This window comes from Ciconia boyciana, chromosome 2, assembly GCF_034638445.1.
Source record: "Ciconia boyciana chromosome 2, ASM3463844v1, whole genome shotgun sequence".
Classification (NCBI taxonomy): Eukaryota; Metazoa; Chordata; class Aves; order Ciconiiformes; family Ciconiidae; genus Ciconia; species Ciconia boyciana.
Genome location: NC_132935.1, coordinates 151,148,652 through 151,173,493, shown reverse-complemented (window position 1 = coordinate 151,173,493; position 24,842 = coordinate 151,148,652). Strand labels below are relative to the sequence as shown.

At 42.6% G+C, this 24,842-nt stretch overlaps 1 protein-coding gene across 8 annotated transcripts in view; it reads left to right on the top strand.

Moving 5' to 3' along the window:
- The first annotated feature begins 12,178 nt into the window (after positions 1 to 12,178).
- Positions 12,179 to 24,842, top strand: part of MPP7 (MAGUK p55 scaffold protein 7) — a 161,435-nt gene continuing 148,771 nt past the window's right edge. For 7 of the 8 annotated variants that reach the window (XR_012041229.1, XM_072854521.1, XM_072854519.1 and 4 more), the window contains exon 1: positions 12,179 to 12,293. The gene's annotated coding sequence lies outside the window, so the exon portion shown is untranslated. The remainder of the gene's footprint in view (positions 12,294 to 24,842) is intronic. The other variant, XM_072854522.1, reaches the window with a different exon arrangement.

Sequence of the window (24,842 nt, the reverse complement as noted above, 5' to 3'; positions counted from 1 at the left end):
GGTAAGATATTTATAGCCACATACAAAAACAAGAAAAGGGCCTAAGGGGAATGCAAACAAAACCCCACCACCCAGCACCTTAACTGCAGCATCTGCAAGCCAGCAATCATGGAATACTTGAAGTGCTTAAGGTTAGGAAGGCTGATAATGAGATTTCTTTTAAGTTCACACTGCTGCACATTAAAGAGACACTGCCAACCTGATTCTGAAAGGAAAAACATTACATAGCACACACAAGCTGGTTTGGTTTTTATAGAAGAGTCTTTTTCATCAGCCTTTGCTGGTGTCTAGAAAGACACAGGTTTAGTAAGCAGCATAATTGGTGCACAAGTTTTCCCCAGTGTTTTTGCATTTTATTTGTCTACTTCGTAACTCTTCAGTTCTGATGCTGTGTCTGGCAAGTGCCCCAGGGAGGACAGTGGTTCTGAGCTCCCACTCGATCAGTGCAAAAAGCCGGAGCTCCCCAAGATCATACCTTAAGCAGAATATACTAAAGGCCATCTGCATACAGTGGCACTGACTGCATGCAAAGTGCTGTCACATGTACAGCATAAACAACCTGGAACCAGATCGTTCCACCTCTCTCTCTCTGGTCTGTTCAGTGATAGAAACCACCACATCATTTGCTGCAAGATCAGATCTGGCGTTTCCTGAATTACATGTGAATTATCAAGTTGAAGAACAGTCTAGTCAACTTACTTTCAGTCTACCTTTCAGTCCTTTTTTAAAAAAACGAATAATATTTTACTGGTGCAGAAGCCTTATAGAGAGGGACTATAACCTTCCTTATAAAACAGCGTACATGTAGCCTTACGCTTATCCCCACATACCTGCTTCCAGGATTTTCTTTGCAAAAATGTCCTTTAACCCTTTCTGCTGGGCTTTCCTATTCTAAATGGAAGTAAAGTGGTAATGCCGGCGTTCCAGCTGCCTGCAGGGACTAGTCCAAATTAACTTTCCTGTTTTTCCTATCTCCTGAAATTTTTTCTCAACACTCCCTGGGATGAGAAAGAACGTGAGCTGACAAATAGATAGAGCACATAAACGTATCTGTATTCAGAAAAAAATACATTCGAACAATATTAATGTTGCACAGTCAGTCATTAAAACTTGGCAAAGCTAGTTTTGTAATTTTAACTTTTAGCATAGTTTTTACTTACAACATTGCATGTTTGTTTTTCAGTCCTGCTGTGGGTATGAATCAGTTTCTGAACCAAAAGCATCTGTTGTCTGCCAGACCCTTGTTCCCATTGTTGCTGAAACAGGAACATGAACAGTGAATGACACAGGCGACTGCATGAAGAAACAGGATTGCTTTACAATTAAGATAGCAGAACGCTGTCCCCGGAGGACTGGAGTCTGCTCTGCTTCTGCTAGAGAGTTCCTGCAGAGAGGTTCTTATTGTATTAGTCTTTAATTTCATATCCCTTATTGGGTGCTGACTCGATAACCTAAGATTTGATTTGGAGACACACTCAGATACCTGTAGCTGAGAGATGCGGGAACTGTGCTTTGAACATACAAAGTGATATATAGCACTCGGTGCTACCAGCAAAAAGGAGATCTTAAGAATCACAAACTGAAATTAGGGGATACTTTTAATCTAGCTTAATATGCAGGTTTGACAATGTAATGCTGCGATTGCTACACAAACTGGAAAAGAAACGTTAGCACTGTCTGTCTGCCTCCCCACCCGTCTGATGCTGCAGGGCTGGATTCCCAGGGTATGGCAAAAAGCTACTGAAGACAAAGGTGCCACTCCAACAGCACTGCCCAGCGCTGCCCTGAGCTGCAGCCACCCGCGCCTGGAGCCGGCTCTCCTGGCAGGACAGGCACCACCCCGGCATGCCCTGCTAAGGTCTCATGAGTGACACTTTGTGAGATTTCCTGCCAGAATGAAACATCAGCACAATCACATTTGCTAAGTACGTTAAAAAGGACTGTCAAGAGAGAAAGTATAGCTGACTTCAGCTCAAAGTAACCCCCAGTACCATCTGACATACTAGTCCACTGGTCAAGCCTTCAGTCATCCTTCCTCAAGGAGTACCAATGGCAACTGAGGTGTTACTCTGCGGTAAAAGTTTTCACAGGGCTGTGGGTCACAAACCCACCCCTGGAGCTCCAGAACAGTGATTCCCACAACGCTCTGTGCTAGCACCAGCCTTATTGAATGTACTGGGTTCATGGTATACAACACACCACATATAAGAGATTCTTATATGCTGATGGTACCTGGTTGATCTTAAATGACAGCAGACTGGCTCAACCCAAATGGTGACATGTTGCTGCAGAGAGAAATGAAGACCAGCATCAGGTACGCCAAAGGCTGTGTGGGTTAACAACCTTCTGCACACAGAAAACCTGGAGACAGCTAGAGTTTTTGTTAAACACAATCCAGAGTAAGAGGATCAGCCCAGCTTGAGCACTCACAGTCATGGCCATACGCATTGGTCAGAGGAGGAAGATCAGGAACTATTTCCAAATTAAGTGCAAGAGTCTACCCAAGAAGGCAGCGCTGAATATAATAATCATTATCTGCTACTCATTTGATGAGTGCTGTCACCTGTAATACATTCCATCCACAGCAGATTTCACCATTTTTATCTTGCCATGATTATTATTATTGGTAGATTAAAATCAATAAAAGCCATATTGTTACCTGAGGCAGCAAAACCTCTCCGCCTAATATCTGGCATCAGAATGCAGCCAATGGCCTGACCACCAAGTTGTGGCAAACGGAGAGCAAGTAAAAATCACACTAAGAGATCTACAGGATCCACCCTGGAAAAGACACACACGTAGCAGGTGACTTCATCAACTCACCATGCCAGCGGGAAAGCCACTTCCAGAAACTCCTGCTGTCAGCAAACCTTCCCACCGTGGGCTTCCATGTCCCTGCTAGAGCCAGTCGAGTGGGCATGGCACGGTCCCCTGTGCAGTCTGACGGTGCCGGGAGGAGCTGCAGCAGTCAGTCCAGCATGAGTGGTGCGAGGGTGGATCCTGTGTTCAGGCCAGGCAGCTGCTCACGTCCTGGGCTCCCTCCTGACTTCTCAGAGCAAACACTTACAGGCTTTGGACAATAAGAAGATAATTTGGCTGCTTTTTCTTTTGTTGCAACTGTTGCCTTATTTGTTTTGTTCACTGACATTCATTAAAAACAACCCCTCTTATTCCAAGTCCCAGTTGAGCCTACACTCCCCATCTCCTTGCCCAGGTAATCTGAAGTCCCTCCTGACTCTTTTGCCTGGCTCTCTCCCATATGGGACTGCTCACTCCGTCCACTTGCCAGCGCTACCCACCTCCGGTGGTTTCTCGTGCCAGTCTCGTTCCTGGGACTGCATTCTCAGTCCGCCTTCCCTCTCCAACCCAACTTCTTTACCAGTTTCTTTTTCTTGTGCCCCAGTTTCTTCAGCAATTTGTTTCCTCCATCCTATGTTCACCTCTACCATCCCTTTAGTCTACAACCCTAATATCCTTGTTCTGGATCTTCAGTCTCTGCCAGTTATCATTTCCTTTGGTGGCTTCAAAATGGTATTCCTGTCCTGTCAATCCTGAATATCTGCCTTCTCTGCAAGTCCCAGTTTTCATCCCACATGCTCCTACTTCCAGTACAGCCTGCTGGGTCTCCACAGCAAGGCCTTAGATCTGGCTCTTGCTCTGTCTGCCTCTGAATCAGATAGCTTCTTCCTTCACATTGCCTAGATGCCAGCAGAGAGGTCACTGAAAGTGCAGGAAAGTGTCCCTGCTCTCTATTCGTTGCTTGGCTCCAGCTCAGCGTGTAGCAGCTGGAAACAACCATTACTGGGAAATTCTGTCTCCATCGTGTAACCCTGGGCTGCAGCATGTTTAGTGGCTTTGTACGGAGAGTGTGTGCCCAGGATAGGAGCTGAGAGGGGCTGGAGAGCCTTATTTGAACTGTGGGAATGATGCACAAACAACAGGACTGCAACTGGGAGAGGCATAAGCTTGCTCTGGGACAGCCTTAACCCTTAAGCAGTAGCAAGTGCCTCCGTAAGCTGAGATTTAAAATACCCTAAAATTTGGCTGAATTAGAGTAGATTTTCTTTAGTGCAGTGAAAAGCATCCGACAAAGGCCTCCCTTGCTCAACTTCAAAGCAAACTTTCTCCATAAAAAGTTTGATTGATTTTTTCCTATTGAAAAACAATATACCCTTCCTACACTTAATTTCAGAAATGACTAAACACTTTGTTTGATATTTTCTCCGGGCAAGAAATGATGCAGACAATCATTATAGACTTTTCCAGTCTGAATCAGTGTAGCCTGGCACAAACAGATGAAAGCTGGGTCTTGCGTCAGAAATGTCAAACCCTGTGTAACAGGCTGTATGGGCTCTTTAAAAACTCACCAGAGCTGCTCACCCTACCTTGTGCATGTGTTGGGAATCAGCTGAAGGGCTGATTCCCAGCAAGCAGATTTAAATAGGTTTCCAGCTTAGGGAGAGAAATGGATGTTTGTCTCTTAGGGGAGCTGTTCCTTCCTCCCACCCCTCCCTTATATGTACACATACATGCACAAAAAAAAGGCAAAATGGGGATAGAGGTACTCTCCAGGCGGAAAAGACCAGTCCTCTATAGAGACAGAACAGCACTTCTGGCAGACCTGAACGGTACTAGAGTTTAAGTGAGTTGAAAATAAAAGACTGATAATGAGATTTTGCACTAGATTGGCTGGCTTGTGCTGGCAGGCAGCAAGCACAGCCAGCCTGCTTACAATGCACCCTAGATGAGCTAACCAAAAATAGAAACTGAAGAACCACAATGCATTATCCAGTCTAGAGAGGTAAAAATGTTGACTTGGAAAGACCACCGCTCACAGACAAAATGACAGAACTGAGTTGCAGCCACCTGCCTTTCTCCCAGTCATGTTAAGAAGGCACTAATCCTCCAGTCACAGAAAGAATAGAGCTCCTACTTCAGCCCTCTCCAAAGCTGACACAAGAGGAGTGTGAGGAAGGAGACAGAGTATGGCATTCACCAGCTCTGGTCAGACTTACGGTCCCTATTTCTGCTGATCCTGAGCGGCTCATAGTCCCATTGGGTCTAAATTGCCTTTTACAGGTAGGAGCTTGTGCCCGAGCACAGGGGAGGAGTTCTGGGAAGTCTGAGAAGCAACGACTGCTCCACCTGGGAAGGAAGAACAGGTTTGCCAGTGGATTTATGCAGAAGACACCCATGATCCACTTCTTTTCTGGATGTGAGCTCTGCTGCAGCCTGAGCTCAAAACATCTCTGCTTGTACTGAGGAAGAGGTAAATCTGAGACTATCACACTACTGCCTGCAAGGCATTTGCCTGTGCTTGAGTCATCCAGATCCAATGAATGAGCACAGGAGCTTGTGCTAAGGCATCTGGCACATATCAGGAAGCTCTAAAGCTTGTGCTGTTGTGCTCTTTTGGTACAGACTAAGTGCAACATAGCTGGGTGCAATCCTGATTTTAAGGGTAGGATTGACCACACCTTGCTAGGTGTAAGAGGAAGGTGCAGATCTTTCTAGTTTTTGGAGGAAAATTTATATTAATTTCTGGTGTCTTTCCTGATATCTGGAGGAGTACATGGCACTCAGTTTTTGTCAGGCAACCCTAGTAAACATTAGTTTAACAATTTGATAGAGAATGAGTATGCTTAATAACAACTGATAACATCTGGACTGATAATGAGCATCTCCTCAGTAATAGATGCTCATTTTTCAGCCTAGAAAGATCCTCTCTACTACTCAATAAATGCACAAGTGCTGGTGGTGCACCTCAGGCATTACGGCTGCTGTAATATTGTTTAATTAGGGAGGCATTCACAGGGCTGACATCTTTTGCCTGTTCTGGACTACCATCTCCCCAGTTCCGATATTCCCCAATTTGCAGCCACATACATAACAACATTTGTGAATTGGGAGGGCCCAGTTAGCTCCAAAGCAAACCTCTTTCCTCTGGAACAGACTTTGGTAGAGGCACTCACCATCAGTTACCCCATTTTCCTGTTAGCATAATATCACTGATTTATTCGAGACATTTTAAATTCAGAACATGCCACAAGTGTATGCCAGTTTGTGAGAAAATACATCTGGCTCCCTATTCTTTATTAGGTGATGTGCTTTTGTGAGACTACAGTTGTATATTTCCTGTTAATCTTGGTGTCGTGTCTGTACTTGAGCAGTTGCCTTCTTTCTAATGCATTCCCTAAAAGTTAGACTTGGTATCGTCAACTATACATGATGATAACTTAAGATAATTCCAAAGGGGGATCTGTTTTCCATTCTATAGCCACACACTGCCCAAAGGGAAAGGAGCAGTAGGCTGTGCTCATTGCTTTAGCTCCGGTTTGCACAGGTGTTCTGCACTCTGCCTCCCGGCTGCAAGAGGGGATTAGACAGGGTTTAGGGGAGCAAATGTAGGGAAATGAGATCAGGCAATCAGATAGTAAATTAAAATGAAATGATAGCTGCTTATCCAACCAAATTCTACTCTTCTTCATACTTATGTCTGCCATTCAAAAACACATGTGTGACTGGTGGGTCACACTCCCTAGCTTCTGACTTTGATTCTGAGCATCAGAGTTCTCCTTAGTCTGTGAGTGGAAGACTAAAAGGCGCGTGCAGGATCACACTCACAAAACAGCACATTCTTGGCGTGCAGCCACATCTAAATTCATTAATAATAGTAGTTTTCTGTAACTGCCAGGAAAGATAAAGAAAGCAGTGACATTTTGACTGTCTCATGATGCAAACAGTTCACTCTCCCAGGAGTTAAGCAAAATAAAGTGGAAGCCTAATTAGGGATGATACATCCTAAACTTCGCATTCATTATGTTTTTAATTCTTTCACAACTCCTCCACAAATCCTGAAGTTGTTTTATAAGAAACTTCAACATCAGCATTTAACTCATAAGTCCACCTTTGTTTAGAAGCAATGCAAACTCTCATTTTTTGTTCTTAGTTTCAACTCTATGTGTTTTTCTCCTCTCCAAGCACTGTATTGAAACATAAAACGAATATTTAGAAGTATGAAGGACATGTCTGCTTTTGGTTCAGTGCAGTTTGGTGGTAGTAGGTGGCTTAGTTAAGCAAATCCAAACTATTAAACAAGATTAAATAAGATATCAGTAGGTGTGCCAGGGATCAGGAGGTGGCAGCAAAACTCTGAGATGCTTGATTTCTGCATGTCAGTAATGGAAGTGTTTTAACTGCAAACCAGAATTAATAAATCATTAAAGTGTGAGATTCTAGTAAGAAAAACAAGGGATGGTCAGACACTGATTACCTAATGAGGAGTTGTATGAAAAACTATTGAATTGTATGGATTGGAGAACTGCCACCATCAAAATCTCAAATAGCATTCATAATTAATATAATTAACTTTTCAGAACAGGAACACTCCAAGTCAGAGAAGGCTCCAACAGAACTTCTCAAGTTGGATGGAGTAGCATCAATGGACATATTGCAAAGTTCAGCAAATTGGACTGTAGCCTGATGATTTGACAAGTTTAAATATACGTATCAGTAGCATAAAATTGCATGAAAGAGCATAAAAACTACAGAACAGCTTATCTAATACAGTTTGGAGGCAAAGTCATGAGGAAGACATCCAGGAAGGAGTTTAAAGTAAAACAGAATTTGAAATATCAATCAAACAGGTAAATTGTTGTGAGACAAATTGTTGTATTTCTGCTCAATCAACTTTATTTATTTTCTACTTTGTAAGTGAGAAGTTGGTGGTAGGAATGGCAGAAGGGATATCAATGTAGTTTGCAGTAAGCAAAACTGTAAGACTGAGCAAAAAGAACGAGATATTTGGTGAAAGGACAAAACTGAGCTTTGGTATTTATCAAAACCATATGAATATTCAAAATAGCTTATGCACAGCAAAAACAGCCATGGCAAGCTCATTGAGCATGGAGAAGAATAAAAAGGTCAGACCTGAAGATGTCTGTCTACATCATGTATGTACCTTTATGATAGCTGGATCCTGAGCAGAAATTCTCATATACCAGAAAATCGTAAAGGTGGTCTCACAGAAAAATACTGAGAACTCTATAGACAGCAAAAGTTTACAAGTTGAAGGGAAAAAAACTGACGTATTTTGAGATTTTTATAAATATAATGAAAGAAGAAAGTTAAAATTACCTTAAGTGCAGCTAGAAAAATTCATAAATTGCTAAGAAGGACTCACAGACAGATTGCTCATGAACATCAGAATATCATAAGCCCTGTTTCCTCAGGAAAACAACCTAAACCAACAAAAAATGTTTAACATTTTTTAATATTTATTCATATTAATGTATTCAAGCTCCATGTGCCCTACACAAACATGACAGATTTCTACCATATCAGTCAGAAATCTGGAGTCTCTAGTGCACTCCTTTGCTTTAACAAACTAAGATTTTACTACAGGTTGCAACTGTAATAGGAAGACCACGCAAATAATGTGTACACATGAATATGCATGTTCTTTCAATAAAATAATTTGCATAATTCATTTAGTGTACCTAGATATACTTCAGAGTTTTGCTGAACAACAAATTTCAGAAGGTTTTGCAATTACAATAGGAAAAAGTGAGAGAACAAAATAAATACGCGTTTAATAAATGAATCTGTTTTTACATATTTTCCAGTATCCTCAATTTGCAATGACTGAAACATTATATTTTCCAGTATCCTCAGTTTGCAATGACTGAAACAGATTTTTCGCTGGTTCCAGTTCCATTCAGCCAGTCCTTCCTGCTAGCCACAAGCCTGTCTGCTGGAATACTATGAAGATGAAACAGTAACACAAAAAAACCAGCAAGCATTTACAATGCATCAGAAAAAAAAGATGTCTATGACTATTTATTTCACTTGCACCAACAATGCTGGAATCTGAGACAGAAAAATGAATAATATTGATTATACTCATATCAGATTAAAATCAAGGAAATAAAAAACCTGACTGGAGGCAACTGTCACAAATATTTTGGCAGCCATTCAAATATATGTGTTTGAAAAAAAAAACCCTGTTCTCTAGGAAACTTTCTAAATAAGCAAGTCTGGTAAACTCTTCTGTAAATGTAATGTGATACAAACTATGTGCCAAAATCCGGAGAATACAGCTGGAATGCTCTGAACAGAGTGGGAGACACCTGAGATGGCTCTGTTAAGTTATACAAGAATCTCAGCTATGCACAGCAAAAGCGTCAGTGTCAGGAGGTGAAGAACACCAAAGCAGTCTCTACACACACACAACTAAACATATTTAAAGCAGGAGTTCTCAAATTGTCCCATAGGGCTGGCCACATTTTGAAGAGAAACTGGCTCAGTTTCATCTCCCATTAATGATCATATAACATCTTTGCGCCAGATACAGCAATTGCCTGCATGGAAAAATATTTTTAGGAAAGTATTTAATATGTTTTAGCTGCCTTGTAACAACAACTTAGCAACTGAAGAGGAAGGTGCCAACACCTTGTGATCTGCTAGATCTTTAAAGGCAACCAGGAAGATCCTGTGGGCCTACAATGGTCTGCAGACGTGGTACGACCTGAGATGTCTTTCTACTGCTGCATTCCCCCCGAGAGATGTAGGATGCTGCTTTTGCAGATTTCCAACCACGCCAGCAAAGGAGAAGAAAATCCCCCAGCCACGTCAGTCACGTCTAAAGTGTTTTGGGGACTAATGTGTCACAACAGCTTCTTAAGTGTCTTATTTCTTTCTGTCCTTTTCCACCAGAGAAACCCCTGGGAGGAAATTAAAGTGAGAATGGCATCTAACCTGCCTAAATTTAACTCCCTAGCTATCTTTTGCTAGTCTGGCTCTCAGACTTTCAGACTCGGACTGATTTAATGGCATTGGGATGCTTAGCTCTTAACTAAAGTCATGCTGAAGAATGTCCTCTGGAGATGGTTGTCTCCCTTGGGTTTGGAAAAAGCACTAACCTGTGGAAAGGTCTTCATTCTCTCCTTAGTTTCATCTCATTTGCTATCACACTGGAGTGCTCAGCTTACAGGAGTTGCTTTGTTTTGGGTTTGTGGAGAATACGCCCTTTTTCAAAACCAATAGAGGGCTCAACTCACTCTTGCCAAACCCTACAATAGGAAAAGAAGGGTAATACTTGGATGGATACAATGGCAATTCATCTTTCTGGCCAAAAGCCTTGTTTTGGAGTTTTGTTGCTTAGTGTCTGTCAGCACTTTCATCCTGGGCAATTTAAGTTTCTCCTACAACAGCCTGGCCTCAACTAAAAGTTTGCATATGAAGTATCAGAACTCAGAACTGTTTTTTTTTAATTAATTTTCCAAATGAGGTTAAGTCTCAAGATATGAAAAAGTACTTGGGTGGTACTCAGCATAAAAAGAAGGAAATTATTAGCTTGGCATTTGTTTAATCTTGTGAAATATTTATTTAAAAGGAACGCAAGATGAATATTTAAAATATTATCTCAAAAACCACACAAAATATGTATTCATCCAGAAATTGGGCTACATTTTGAGGTGTCTAGCACCTCTAGGCATTGTAATTACTCTACTGCTTTTGAGAATAATTTATTCCAAAACTAACCACATATGTTCAACCGGTTTCCTTTCAGGAATGCTTCAGCTGCTGATGGATAACAAAAGGAAGGATCACGTCCCAAGTCCTTGAAGGTATGGATAAGAAGGAAGTAATTGTTAATGATTTGCTGATCTAAACAAAAAATTATTGACAACATAATGAAATCATGTAATCCTGTAGTGCGCCAAAACCCCATAATTTTAAATTGAACAGGAACAAATGTCAAAGGAAGTTGAATGAGATTAGTTGCATTATACACTACACAACTATATGTGCCTAGTAATAGAAGACCTGCCCCAAGAAATGAGAGGAAATTGTAAGAAACTAAGTCTTCTGGAACTGTTTAGGTATCTCAATGAATTTTTGTCACAATTAAAAACTTCACTCAAAATGCTACTTGAAGACAACACAGGAAAGTCCCACTAAGTACTTTCTAAGGAGCCTAAGTCCCACTGAGGAGAATGAAAGCTGTCCAAAATCACTTGTAATGACATATTTTGAGATTAGCCAAGAACTAGTATCAGTACAGCCTGGTGTAGGCTAGGATTGTACTCCTGCAAGGTGGCTGTCCAGTGCACTAAATGCTGGTCTTTCTGGACATTAGGCAGCACTGCTGTTGCAAACACATGTATTTAGAACACCAGCATGTTCCTTCATTTGGAAAAGACTGGAAGAATCTTTGATGTATTTTATTATATGAAAAATAAACCCAGTAATAATAATTCATTGAATGAATAGTCTCATCCTTTCACGCACAGATAGGACTGCAGCCTGCTCTTCTGGTGAAGCCATTGCTGCCCTCAACAGCTACCGAGCCCTGTCCGTTTCTCAGCCCCTACCCAACGGCCTCACTCATCCTGCTTTTCCGCCCTGTCTCGCTCCTGAGCACACCCTCCACAAACTTCAGAAAATTATCTTCTGCGTGTGGCTTCGGAGCTCTCTAAGGCAGGAAGCCAAAACCAAATACTGATCACACTCTGAAGGCTCCTGCTGTCCCCTGGGCACTGTGGAGCAACACGGTGTCCCCTGGCCATAGGCAGCACCAGGAGGTCCCACACGAGGGAGGGCCGGGAAGGGCCCGGACCACAGGTGAGCCATGCGTGGGGCAGCACGGTGCGCCCCTGCTGCGGGACACCCGCCACGCTGCGTGGCCAGCTATTACAGCGGGAACCGGCAGGTCTCCTTCCCCTCAGCTTCCGCGACAGACTCCCCGCAGACTCCCCCAGCCCCAGTTTTTGCCACGCTGACGAAATTCCCCAGCTCCGAACTGCGAGAAGGCACAACCACGCGGACGCACGAGGGGCCCGGCAGCGCGCCGGCCCGGGTGGCGGCGGCGGCGGCGGCAGCGGCCACAGCGGCTACGGCCAGGGCCAGGGCGGCGACGGCCAGGGCGGGGCACGGGCCGCAGTCCGCTCCCGCCGAGCCCCTCACCACCTGGCGTCACGCGACCTCCGCGGGGCGGGCCGCCGCCTTCCCCCGCGGCCAATCGGCGCTCCGCTTTGCGCGGTCCTCCCTCCTCTAGCCAATGGAGCGCGAGACTTTCCTTGGCGTGTGTCTGTGGACGGGGGGAGGGGGGCCGGGGTCGCGCCCGGCGAGCGGCCGTTGGGCTCCGCGGCGCGCGGAGCCCCGCCCCCGTGGGAGGGGCCCGGCGCGCCCGTCCCGGCCCAGCGCGGCGGCGATGGGGAGCCGGGGTGCGCGGCTCCGCGGGTAGAGGAGGCTGGGGCGCGCCCGCCGCCACCCGGGAGGCCCGGCCGCAGGTAGGAGCCGCAGCCCCGCGGCGCGCAGGCGCCTCCTCGGGGCGAGGGGGGGCGGTGCCGCGCGCGGCGGTCCGCGAGCTGGCGGGGGCCCCGCGTTCCCCCGGGGTCGGGGCGGGCGCTGAGAGCCGCCGGGGCGGGGGGCTCCGAGGGGCGCGGCGGGGTGGCGCGGAGCCGGCGGGACCGCCGGGGGTCGGCTGGTGAGCGTGAGGGGATGTGGCAGGTGCCGGGCCGTGGGGGCTGGGCCCCGGGGGTGTGTGTGGGGGTCCCTACCCGCTGCGTGGGGCGCCCGTTCCAAGATGGCCCCCGCCCCCACCGGCCAGCCGCCGCCCGGGGGAGCTGCCCGGGGGAGCCCCCCGGGCATGTGCGGGGCGCCCGGGCGGCGGGAGAGTTCCCCGGGGCCGTGCCCTGCTGCCCGCGCGGGGTCTTCCCTCGGCCTGAGGCGGCTCCCGCGGCCGCTCGCAGCCGCGGCGGTACCGTGAGGGGAGGTCTCGATCCGCGCCCGCGGGGCGCAGGCCCGCAGCGGAGGTCTGCCGGCGGGCACCGCGGTGAAATCCACCCGGTGGGTGAGAGGGCGGGGGGAGAGGTGCGTTTAATCACGGCTGGTGCTTCGGCTGTGCCTGGCTTTTAAAACCTGCCGGGCTGTCGGGAGGAGTTGAGGAGAGCTCGTTTATAGCAAGTAATGAATGTGACTGAACCTTTAAGTGACATCAGACTGCGCAGCCGGGCTCAGGAGACCTATAAACTTTAATTTACAGGTTGTCAGTACCATGAGGTATTTTTATGAATTGGCTCAGAATAACTTAATTCACCTGTGAAAAACCAGCCCCTTACTGATTTTGTGAATACCTACATTTAATCTGTGTTGAGCAATAAATAGCATTATTAATTTGGTGTGTTGCATGGGAAGAACGTAAATTATGATACCCGATGTAAGAGCTCAGAAGAGCAGTAGGCGCCTTTGTGTGCTACTTCTGTGCTTTCACCTCTGAATTCCTAGCTTCGTTTTATTTAATCTGTATTTATAACAAACTGCCTTTCTGCATTTCCAGAGCTTTTTCTTTGGTTTGGTTTGATTTGATTTCTTAAACAGCTCACCACACCTTTGCCTTTCCTTCCCTCTAAATAAACTGTAGAATAACTTCAGGGGCAATAGCTTTCAGTGGTTTTTGGAGTTCTTCCTTATGAAGGCGATGGAGTAGTCTGGACAGTGGTGACCAGCATCTTTAGACCTCGTGGTGATCTTCAGTACTTGAATTCAGCATTTGTTTTTTACAGTTCGATTTTTTGGATGAGGTTCAGAGTTCTTATTTTTAAGTTTACTTAGATCAAGACCCCCATTTTAAGAGGAATTTTTTTTGTTAAACTTATCTTTTGTAGGTGTTCATTTTAAAATATAGTAATTAGAATTCTGGTATGAGGTGTTATCATCATCCTTCAGGTCCCTTTTATGGAGGGATGTTTACAGCTTGGCTGTATTTACAGAAAGATCTTAATTTACAGCTAGGTTATTCACTTACTGAAAGTATTGTTTGCACTAATTGATGTGGATGATCAAATCTCAAACTTCGCTTAGAATTAACATTAGGATTTTGCTAGATATCACTTTTTGGATTGAGTAAGTTTTTTTGTATTCAGAATGGGTGATTGCATGTAGCTTCTAAAAGCTGTCTTAAAGCAACAGTTAATTTAGGTTTGGGGGTTTAATCTCATAGAGCTAGGGAATGAATGAATGAGACTCATCAGTTTCTACTGTGCCTGTTTATTCATGAGAATGAAAAGGAGTAAAGCAGTAACCTAAGTGGTGAAAAGTTGATTTAAATTATTTTGGACTCGGAGTAGCTTTGGACTTTAATGTGAATGTGTTTATATTTACATGTGTACACTTAAAAGGAGACAGAGGAAGTCCCAGAGCTGCAGATTGCTGTCAACTGGCAGGACACATCAAGGAGGGGTTGCTGTATGCTTACTCTGTTCTTGTTCTTTTCTTCAGGCATCCACTAGCAGTCCTTATTAGAGACAGGATACTGTGTTAGATGGACCTTGAACCTGAGCTAGTATGGCATTTTTGTGTTTGTAATAAAATGTTTTTTGTGTAGTAGCATGCAATTTGGAATTTAGATTTTAAATTAGGCAGGTGTCAGAGCTGTAAGTTTTTAAGAGTGCAGTATAAAAGTATAAAAAGGTGCAGAGAAAGCAGGCTAATGAATGTACTATTACTTTGGATGCTTATTTGCATTTTTGTTAACATTTATAGGACATCCCAACTCCTGATAGGAAGCGGTCACAAGTATGTTTTCTAAGTGGCAACTTCCAGTCCTTTCCTGAGTGCCTTGTGGGAGTACTGTGCTTCTCACGAAGACGTTGTTGGAATCTGCTGCAACTCCCATCTGTTCTTATGATGTTGTAACGTTGCCTTTCGCCGAAACCCCAGCCTTAGTTCCGCTTTCCTGTGCTGAATCTCTCCTTTTTATGTGGCAAGCACCTGGGCACCTGTGAGCCTTTCATTTATCTCTAGCATATGGAAGGGAGCAGAAGGGATCTATAAAAAGTAGTTCAGTAGCATCTTCCCTCTAAACTGGTTCCTCTGCATTAAGGTTTACTGTAGAACTTGCTATGGTAATAAGTAAAAGCAGGAAAAAAATCCAGTCTTGCTGCTAGCAAAGTGACTGTTAGTTGTCTTTGAGAGTATCTTTTGGAAAGTTGTGGCAGTGAATTAAGCAAGTCATGTAGTCTAGAACTACATGAACTATGTGTAGGAGTCCTGAAAGCTTCCCACATAGTTGTGCTAATGCAGTTTAATCCCAGCCTGCGGTGTATATACTCTTCCTGATCCCATCTCCTGAAAAGTTTTCATCCTGGTTGCCGCTGTTCCTTGTTCATTAAGGAAAAGATGCAGCATATTAACTTGTCCCTTCCTAATTTTAGTGTTAGAAATATAATAATATAACAGAATTCATTTATACCTGCTTTCAGTGGATTGTGGGTGTTTACATCACAAGTGATATTGTGCTTATCTAATACAGTGCCTTGCCCTATATTACAGAAGTAGAGAGACAGGGAGCAAGCACCACTTCATACACTTCAAATAACTTTTACAGTGCAGTATCCTTAACATCCCTGGACAGTTCAGACCCCTAGCTCTGTCCCATGTCATGTTGGCTGTATGGCAGGTCTGAGAACAGCTCTGACTCCACATTTGTGTATTTTACAGAACCATTTTGAGCATTGCCATGAGGTGTTCAGCAAAGTTCTTTGACAAGTGAGTTTCCAAAGGCAGAGATAAATGATAAAAATACATTCACATGCTCTTTATTTCAGGTAGCAGTCTTGCATTTAGGGGAAAACCAGCAGAAAGCAAAAATAGTGCATGTCTGAAGATGCACAAAACTTTACTTTTGGTGTTCTTGAATATCTATGTTCATTATGCTTAGCTACCAAAGAACACAACTTGAATTTTCTGCCCACTTTGGAAGGCTAACAAATTCCATGTGTTCTGAAACAATAGCATTAGGCAGACTAGATTTCAGGACTCCAGGTTTTGTCCTGAAAATGGTTTATCAGTCTACATTATGAATCATGGGTAGAATCAATCTTATCTCCCAGTTGTTAGCTCTGGGAAAAGATGAGCTGCTAATGTAAAAGGGTTTCAGTATATTTAATCTCTTGGGATCACATCTTGTTACTGTGGCCAGCATTTTGGGTTTTGTCACTTTTCCATTCAGCTGTGAAGGCTAATGTGATCCTACTGTTGCTGTTCTTATGTTACTTACATGAAATAACAGATCAAGTTCAAATCCAGCCTAGACAGTACCACCTTAAAGTATGACATTTTTAAAATAAAATAATATTTTAATAGAAGAAAAAAATCAACTTTGGCAGTTGTTTGCTGGTTTTAAAGAAGAAAAATTCAAGCTTTCTTAGTTCTTGAACCATGTGCAGTATAGTCAGTGATGTAATAAGCCTGCAACCAAAAGCTCCCGAGATGAACTCATTGTTTACATCCTCAGTGACATCAGTATTTAAAGATAATCATTGCACCAATCCATAAACTGTAACTACAAACTATACTATAGAACTATGAAATTGGAGATGAGAACATTGTAGTTTGCAGCATGCAGAAGAGATGGTGACATGAACACAGAAAGAATAGGCCTGTCTTGATGTTTTCTACCCTGTTTTGACTGTTAGGTGCTTGCCATACATGTAACAGGGTTGCTCTGATTCTGTTCCCCACGTGCATTCTGTGGTCTGCTGCTCCATTTCTGCTCCTGCCGTTTATTGCTAATGCTAAGAGGAGTGTCGTGGTTTAACCCCAGTCGGCAACTAAGTACCACGCAGCTGCTAGCTCACACCCTCCCCTGCCCCCGCCCCGCCCTGTTGGAATGGGGGGGAGAATCTGAAGAGTGAAAGTAAGAAAACTCGTGTGTTGACATAAGAACAGTTTAATAATTGAAAGAAAATTTAATAATAATAGTCATAATAACAGCAATAATAAATTGTAATGAAAAGGAAAACAACAAGAGAGAAACAAAACCTAGGGGGAAAAAAAACGAGTGACGCAACTCCTCACCACCTGCTGACCCATGCCCAGCCCATCCCCGAGCAGCGATTGCTGCCCCCCGGCCAACTCCCCGCAGTTTATATACTGAGCCTGATGTCATAAGGTATGGAATAGCCCTTTGGCCAGTTTGGATCAACTGTCCCAGCTGTGCCTCCTCCCAGCTTCTTGTGCACCTCCTCGCTGGTGGAGCATGGGAAGCTGAAAAGTCCTTGACTTAGTATAAACACTGCTTAGGAACAGCTAAAACATCAGTGTGATAGCAACATTATTCTCATGCTAAATCGAAAACACAGCACTATACCAGCTACTAGGGAGAAAATGAACTCCATTCCAGCCGAAACCAGGACAGAGGACATCAGGTGTTTTCAGTTTGTGCGAGGAGTAGGCAGTGCATAATGCCAGGTGGAGTGTTGAAAAAGACATTTGCTGAATGTCAGTGTGCACAGCTAGTAATGGTTTTGAGGTTATTGCTGACTTTCCAAAGCAGAGTGATTAGCTATCATGAAGCAAAGAAATGAGCGTCTTTACTACAAGTATGAAGTCACAGGTGCTTAAAGGATTTTCAATACAGACCCATTAAGTGCAATGGGAGAAGGCTTACACCTAAAGTTTTCTACCAGAACTTGCATATTGTTCACGTATAAAATGTGATTATATGTCTGTGAAGTCTTACAGATATTTATGTTAGATAAAGCTTATTTGTGCTCATTTTGAAGTCATTATTTTGCTTAATTACTGCTTTAAGACCAATTTGTCTAGGACAGGCATGGAGGCAGAACAAATTTGCAACTTGAAATCCTCTCTACCCCCTGTCTTAAATAGGTCTCTTCTGACTTTTCTTATTTCTGCAGGGCTTCATAGAGAAACAGTGGTTAGGAAGTTAACTACTTTAAACTTATGCTCCTAACATTTAGAATAAAAACATAGACTAGACTAGAACCAATGTTATATTACTATTAGCCTTTCCTTTTCCTTCAGGCTCCATAGATTCTCAGTTCCACAGTCTGGAAAATGCATATCTTATGTCCCTGTTGAAGTAAAGATGGTCATCCAGGTAGGATTACCTTGTGATTACTCTTTTGCCCACCTTTTTCTGATACTGGACTAGTCTCTTGCTTGTATTCTATGGTCCTGAATAATGTGTGGGTTAGTATGAGAGACCAAGGATAATAATTTTATATCATGCTTAGTATTAATAAATAAAGCTGTGAAACACCATCGTAGCAGTATGTGGTCTAAGTATTCTTAATTATGTGTTGCTTTATTGTCTTGTAAAGACAGCCTCTGTTTTTTGAGTCAAGAATGACTAGATTTTCTTATGTTATTTCATTGTATATGATGGTATAAGTTTTGAAAAAAAGAGGAAAGTGTATTGCTAATACAGCCAACAGCTAATGATGACTGACTACAAAATACATTGCACTATAAATTGTATAACAAGTTTAAGAATAGAGTAAAACTGCTTCAGAGCTACTAATTATGTCTCAGAACTTGGAAACGTACACATCCATTAATATAAAGAGCATAGAAAATCTTAATTGCATTCATAATGTATTGTTTGGTGGACTGAGCTTCATGTTAGCAAATGAAGCTGTTCCGAAAGGAACAATGTAGTTTCAGATGTGAAATGCAGAGCTGCTGTTTCACAGACAATATGCCATGAATGCTATCTAAAGCCATGGACTTAACATTGCTAATTATAAATAAAAGAGAGTGGAATATAATTATTTCACACATTACACGTGGCCAAATCAGAAGCTTCAACTGGCAGATGGAGAGGGATTTTTTTGTGTTTTTAGAAAACACCTTGCAAGTTCAGCTGATATAAAGCCTTGCTCTTTTTATCACAGTCCAGAAGAGTCGCAAAAAGAGAACTGATCTGAAGAAACAGTCTTAAATTTCTTCTCAGAGGTTTGACAGATAGAGTAATGAAGGTTTTCAATGGCTTAACAGATACTGTGATAGAGGCTTTCAATGAATAGCTGTTCATGAGCAGTTAATTATCTCATTGTAATCTGGGTCATTTGGGAAGCTGTGAACACAGTTAACTTTTGTGTTAGGATTGCACTGTAAGTGAAATGTGCCTGTAGAAGGGGGAACGCTGAAGCTGCATCATCTTGAGACTAGCAGTGCTGGAGAAGTGGCCAAAACCAACTTCTGAATGAGCAGCTTGCTCCCTTGTTAAGGTGAATAGAAGCTAAAGTCTAACGAGGGTATGAAATCTCTACTCTGTAGGTCATATCTAAAAATCCTTGCTCCTCCCCTAATGCTCTCCCTCCCACCAGCCCAAGGCACAGTTGCTGCTGCTCCCACCAGGACAAACAGCAGCCCTTTGTTAACTGCCTTGCCTGGGGCACACCCTATCCTGGCTTTGCTGCTGCTCTCTTGCTATCTGTAGATCCTACAGACCCTGAAAGGAGCATTTTGCTGCCCAGTCTCCAAGGTTAACTGCTTCAGGAGGTCTGTATTACCTCCATTACATATATAGCTAACCTGTAACTTCAATCCCGCCAACTTAAGTTCTAGCATTTAATTTCCTATGGGGAAAGAAACATCCAGTCTGTACCACAGAGATGTTGTAGGTTTCTTATTCAAAGATTGGTTCCTTCTCCAAAGATCCAAATCTGTTACTTTAATAACATCAAAATTAGATGTTCTAGAAACTTTGTCTTGGTATTAAGAAGACACTACAAGTACTATAGCCCAGCAAGTCTTAAACTGCCCCAATTGAGCTGTAGTGTGTGGCTCCCTGCTTCAAAAGCTTGTCGTGTGTTTGATATATGATACAGACAGTGACTTGGGCCACCTTCCAGCTGCCACGACTAGTCTGAGCAAGGGTATCAAAATGGCAAACAAACCTCAGGGGATAAAACTGTGAATGGCATGCTTTGAGGTAGGTGCTGAGTGGTGCCTTTGGTCCCTCATCTGACTGCTGTGAGAGTCATGTGCCTGGGCTATGAGACCTGGAACAGGTCGGGTGAGACACCATGGGTGCTTCTCAGGGAGGACTAATCCAGCTTCAAGAAATCTTGATGGTTAAAACATAGAGCAAAAATAATGTGCAGCAGCTGAGTACTGAGGCAAGATAGAAGTCAGTCATCTGGCAAACACATTTTTGGAAGGAGTGTAGAAAAGATGGATGTTGTCCTCTGTTTAGAACCGTGGCTACACCTAGCAAATGTGGATGGTTGAATACTGTCGTAGTTTCTCTCTGTTCGTTTCTGCTGGAAGATAACTACTAGCGGATGGTGGGCATGCTAGCACCCAGACCGAAGGAGAAATTGTGACTAGAAATAATAGCAGATTTCAGGACTGCAACAGTGGAGGAAAATGTCTTCCTGGGCAATTAGATCTGGAAAGTTCTGCTGTGAGTGCCACAGGGAAGGGAAGGGTTTGCAAGGCAGTTACTGGAGGAAACGGGAGTCAAAGGAACAGTCTGACAATTGGAAAAAAGTTGAAAACTTCATTGTGCCAGCTGTAAACGGCTTTTGTTTCCTAGAAGCTATGAAAACTGTTTTCTAACACTATGTACTGTATTCAATATTAATTAACTCCTGATGTAATGATAAATATGCATTTATTACTTAAAGATAATTAAGATTCCTTCTCATTAGGGCTTTTTACTGAACTTGTTCACAGTGATAAATGAAGACTGTTAAATACCTTCATTTCAAAAGAAAAAAAGGTTGGGGTGGGAACAGAAGGGTGTTAAAAACCAATACAGAAATTTGGCTAAAAGGAAGCATCTGTAGCTGACATGGCTGTGGAGGAAGAGTTTAAGTATTTTAGGTACAGAAGGATATTATAGCAGAGTTGTAAAACTTTTTTTTTTCTAGATATCTGATTTAAAAAGTAATGTGCAGACATTAATATGACAAATATTTGAATTTTGGAAAGAAAGACCCCCACATTCCATACAGCACAGGAGTCTTAGGTGACACCTGTTAGGAAAGGTTTGCAAACTCAATAACCTTTTCTCACAGTAGGACTTGGCTGATCTGCTAATTATATTTAATAAGTCATAGAATACCAAGGGAACTTCAGAAACCTTGCAAAATGCTCCTTTTCTTTTCATATTTGGAGAAGAGATAGTAGGGGGTGACCCAAATCATTACTGGTTGGTTATCATCACCTTAACTGACTGAAAAAAGTACAGAGAAACATAATAACCAATACCTGTAATGTGAAGACAGGTAGCCTCAACCCAGTAACTGTTTACCAGTGGTTCCCTTCTGGCTCAGCAAACCGAAGGCGGTATTAGATTTTTTTTTTAATTGCTCTGAATTAAAACATTCTGTAGGAAGATAGGTTTTAGTTAAAGACACTTTTTACTGCTCTATGAATAGAGGCAGACAGCAGCTGTAACACAATGTTTAATTCCACCTTTAATGTCCACCTTTGTGTAGGTGGACAAGTGTAATCAACGATGACAGTTGAGTAAATGCCACTTCATTGATGTTGAATTTACATTTTACTCCTCAGACTTTCAGCTCTATCACACTATTTAATGAGTTCTGGCTAGTGGTTTTGGCTTTCTGTGGGTGATAGCAATTAAATTTGAAAGAAAACAGGAGGCATTCTGATTGCTTTATGGTACTGAACTCACCATTTTACATGCTGCTAGCTTACATCAGGGAATTAAATGTCCCACCTTATTAAATTGCTTATTCTGTCTTCTCTAATGCTTTCATCTAGCTTGGATATAGCATTAATATTTAAAATGTATGTATCAGTTCAATAGACACATGCATTACTTGTCAAAACACTCCAGCTTATTAAACCTGCTGTCATCAGAGGTGAAAGCCTCTGGAATGACATGTGGTGCCAGCAGGTGCATTGTACATTTTCACAAGCTGGTCAGTTGAGATCGTGGTCGTATTTCAGGAACAAAAACCACCTTCTTGATTATATGAATGGAGTATCTCCAGATTCCTGAAAAGAAAACATGGCATGCACAGTGATATGGTCTAAGACTAACAGACTATAGAAACAGGAAAGTATTAAGTAGTTGGACCTTCTGTGGCTGTTTGGTGTGTTTGTATTAACAGTTCCCAGTATGTCAGAGTAGCTACATGTGTTAATTGAGATTTCTATTTGCCCATATTATGAAGATCTAAATAATAAGTTATCCCCTGTTGTCTGAAAGCAAATCTCATCCTGTATTGTGGTTCTTACGGCTAAACATTTGTTTAGCTGCTAGTTTGCAGCTCGTAAGGTCCCTCAGCATTGGGATAAAAATATGAGTGTGTCCTTCTAGTGCCTGCACAGGATGTGGTTGGAGCTGCTGTGGTCTGTCTGCAGGATTCCAGCATGCTTCTCTTGCTCCTGGCTCCCAGTCCACACAGACAGTGTCCTCATTGCGGAGGCCAGATGTCTTCATTGCTTTCCTTGCAGTGGGCTGCTTCTCCTTCGCTGGCTGGTCAAACTCAAATGCTGATTTCCCTTCTATTTAGGTGTGCATTTGAGAGGACAGTAAGCAAAGGGCTACACTTTCCTTTTGTGCTCTCCAGTTAGTGCTGGCCTTATGACCTATGTGCTACTCCATCATACATGAATTAAAAGCATACTGTTACCCTCTTCCTCTTTCAAACAGGTCTTGGTTTTGCTTCTGTCTTAACAAATGTTAATGTCTCACTGCTGTTGCTGCCTTATATCTTCTCCTGGGTAATAGAAATTGTGTCCTCTTCCTCTGTATCTCTTTTCCTACCTTTAGAAAGAAGCAGATTTCTCTGTAGTTCTTGGAATACTTTTTAGAGACCTTACATGTAATAATGTGTTGTTCTGGATTAGTAAGTAATGATACGACCTGTTCTTCTCCAAAGCTCTTTCCTGAGTAGGATGCTGAGATGTTACCTCCCCACTTGAATGCTTGACTAGAGATGAGTTTTGATATGGGCATATGTGACAGGCACATAGAGCCTGCTTCCCCAACAGGGAAGTAAGAATACACCACAGCCTGACTGAAAGCCTCACGTCATGCCACCTCATGCCAAATGTTGTGATGGTTTTTACTATGTTATGTTTTCTTTGCTGGATATAGACTGTAATAGGAAAGGCAATCCAAAATCCAGTGGTTGCGTTGTTGCAGAGCCACTTACAAATTTAGAAACTAGAGGTTACAAACACATAGGAAACTACAAATTTCCTGTTATTTGTAATTAGATTTTTTTTTTCCTGGAGGTTGGGTGTTTTTATGCATAAACTCTTTCTCAAATGCGTATTTACTATACATAAAAATTATAGTGTATGTACTCAAGTACAAGACAGCCCTCACTGCAAGGAGACTGAATGTGTGTGTGTCTACAGCTGTTACTAAGAGAAACATTTGACCTTGAGTCTTAGATGATTGTGGCAGCAGACCTTTCTCACTAATGAGTCTTCCCTGCCTCCTTTGACAGTGAAACCTACCTTAGGCCAAGGAAAAAAGGCAAAAAGAATGACGAGGTGAAGAAAGGAAAATGTCAGGTGCTTACCTTTCTTTTGGTGGAACCAGCACGTTTCAGGGAAAAGTCTTCCTGAACTTCTGTTGGAAGGGAATAGAGTAGTAGTTCTACACCCCAGAAAAAGTAAAGCCAAAGGAAAAGCTCATCTAATTTACTGGATTCTACAGGAATCTTGTAACTAGAAGAGAGATGGTAAAAACTTTTTTTAAAAAAAAGCCCCTTTTCGAAGGAGTTAAGGGACGAGCTATTCTTGTCTCCAAGTAGGAAACTGGTTTCAGCCCTAGCGTATGAATTAATGTCACGGTACCACCGTCTAGGTCAGTGGTTCCCACTCAGTAAGTTGCATTGTCATGGGGCATAGGGTTTGTTCTGCTTTTCATTTTCTTCGTTAGACAATACTGAAGAGAGAATAGTATGGTCAGGCTGGCTTGGACTTATTGTGGAAGTTTCTGACTTGATGCTGAGACCTGTTCTCCGTGTAGCTCAACCACGCTGTGTTCTAGCAGTCAAGATCAGGCAGATTTCTTTCTCTGTTGCTGGTGTCTCATCAGAGGGTCGCTGATTTGACATTTTGTCATGGGAGACTTTGGTTTATGACTTGGCATGTGACCGTACCAGCTGCCAGAATGACCTATGTAGTTCTACAAACTTGGAACTAAATATAAATAAATAAAGAAAAAACAGAAAAACCCTTGCTAATAAAACCTGCAAGTTTGTGTGACTTTATCAGTCTGAGACTTAGCATAAACAATTACACTTGAGATCCAGAGTTTGTATACAGGAATCACCCCAGTCATTTCCAAGATAATATTTCAAAAAGCATTGTTTCAAAATAATATACTAAAAAACCCCGTGCTACTTGGGACACGGGATTCCTTTGCTGTCGTTGCAGTGGCATAGCAAAATCATTCAGGCTGCCTGGAAACTGGCCAGGGGTGAACATAGGAGAGTAATCAGAATATCTGATAGGGAATTCTGTAAATTGTCTGTGGGTGCAGCTTGGAAGAAGCAGAAGACAGAAAGTGAGTGCCTTTTGAGATAGGTGCAATTCTTAATGTCTGCATGTTTTCTGAGTGTTCTAAGTTAGTTTTGTATAGACAGCTTTTCCTTTTGTATGCTTTACAGTGCCCACAGTGTTTCTGAAGAGTTCAATTTGACTGTTTTTAATGCTTATCTTAAGGTAAAGACCTTTTGTGATACAAAATATTCTTTCTAACTTTATTCCAGTTTAAGATAAGTTTGCGCAAAAGTGAATTACACTTCAAGCAATTTGTGTGTTTACAATTTTGTAATACTTAGAAGAATGAAAACTGGTTCAAGTAGATTTCATCCTACAATTTAGCTACCTTTCGGTCAGACTGCTGAATGTCAAAAGTTAAATGTCAGAATGCGTATATATTGTATTGTTGTAGCTTTGTAATTTGATACCTAATGCTATAGCAAAATAATCAAAACAGTTAAATAAATTTTAATTGTCTTATTAGTATTCAGTATATCCCTTTCTGTATGTGATGGGGAGAAATGCAGCTAAAGTTGAGATGAGTA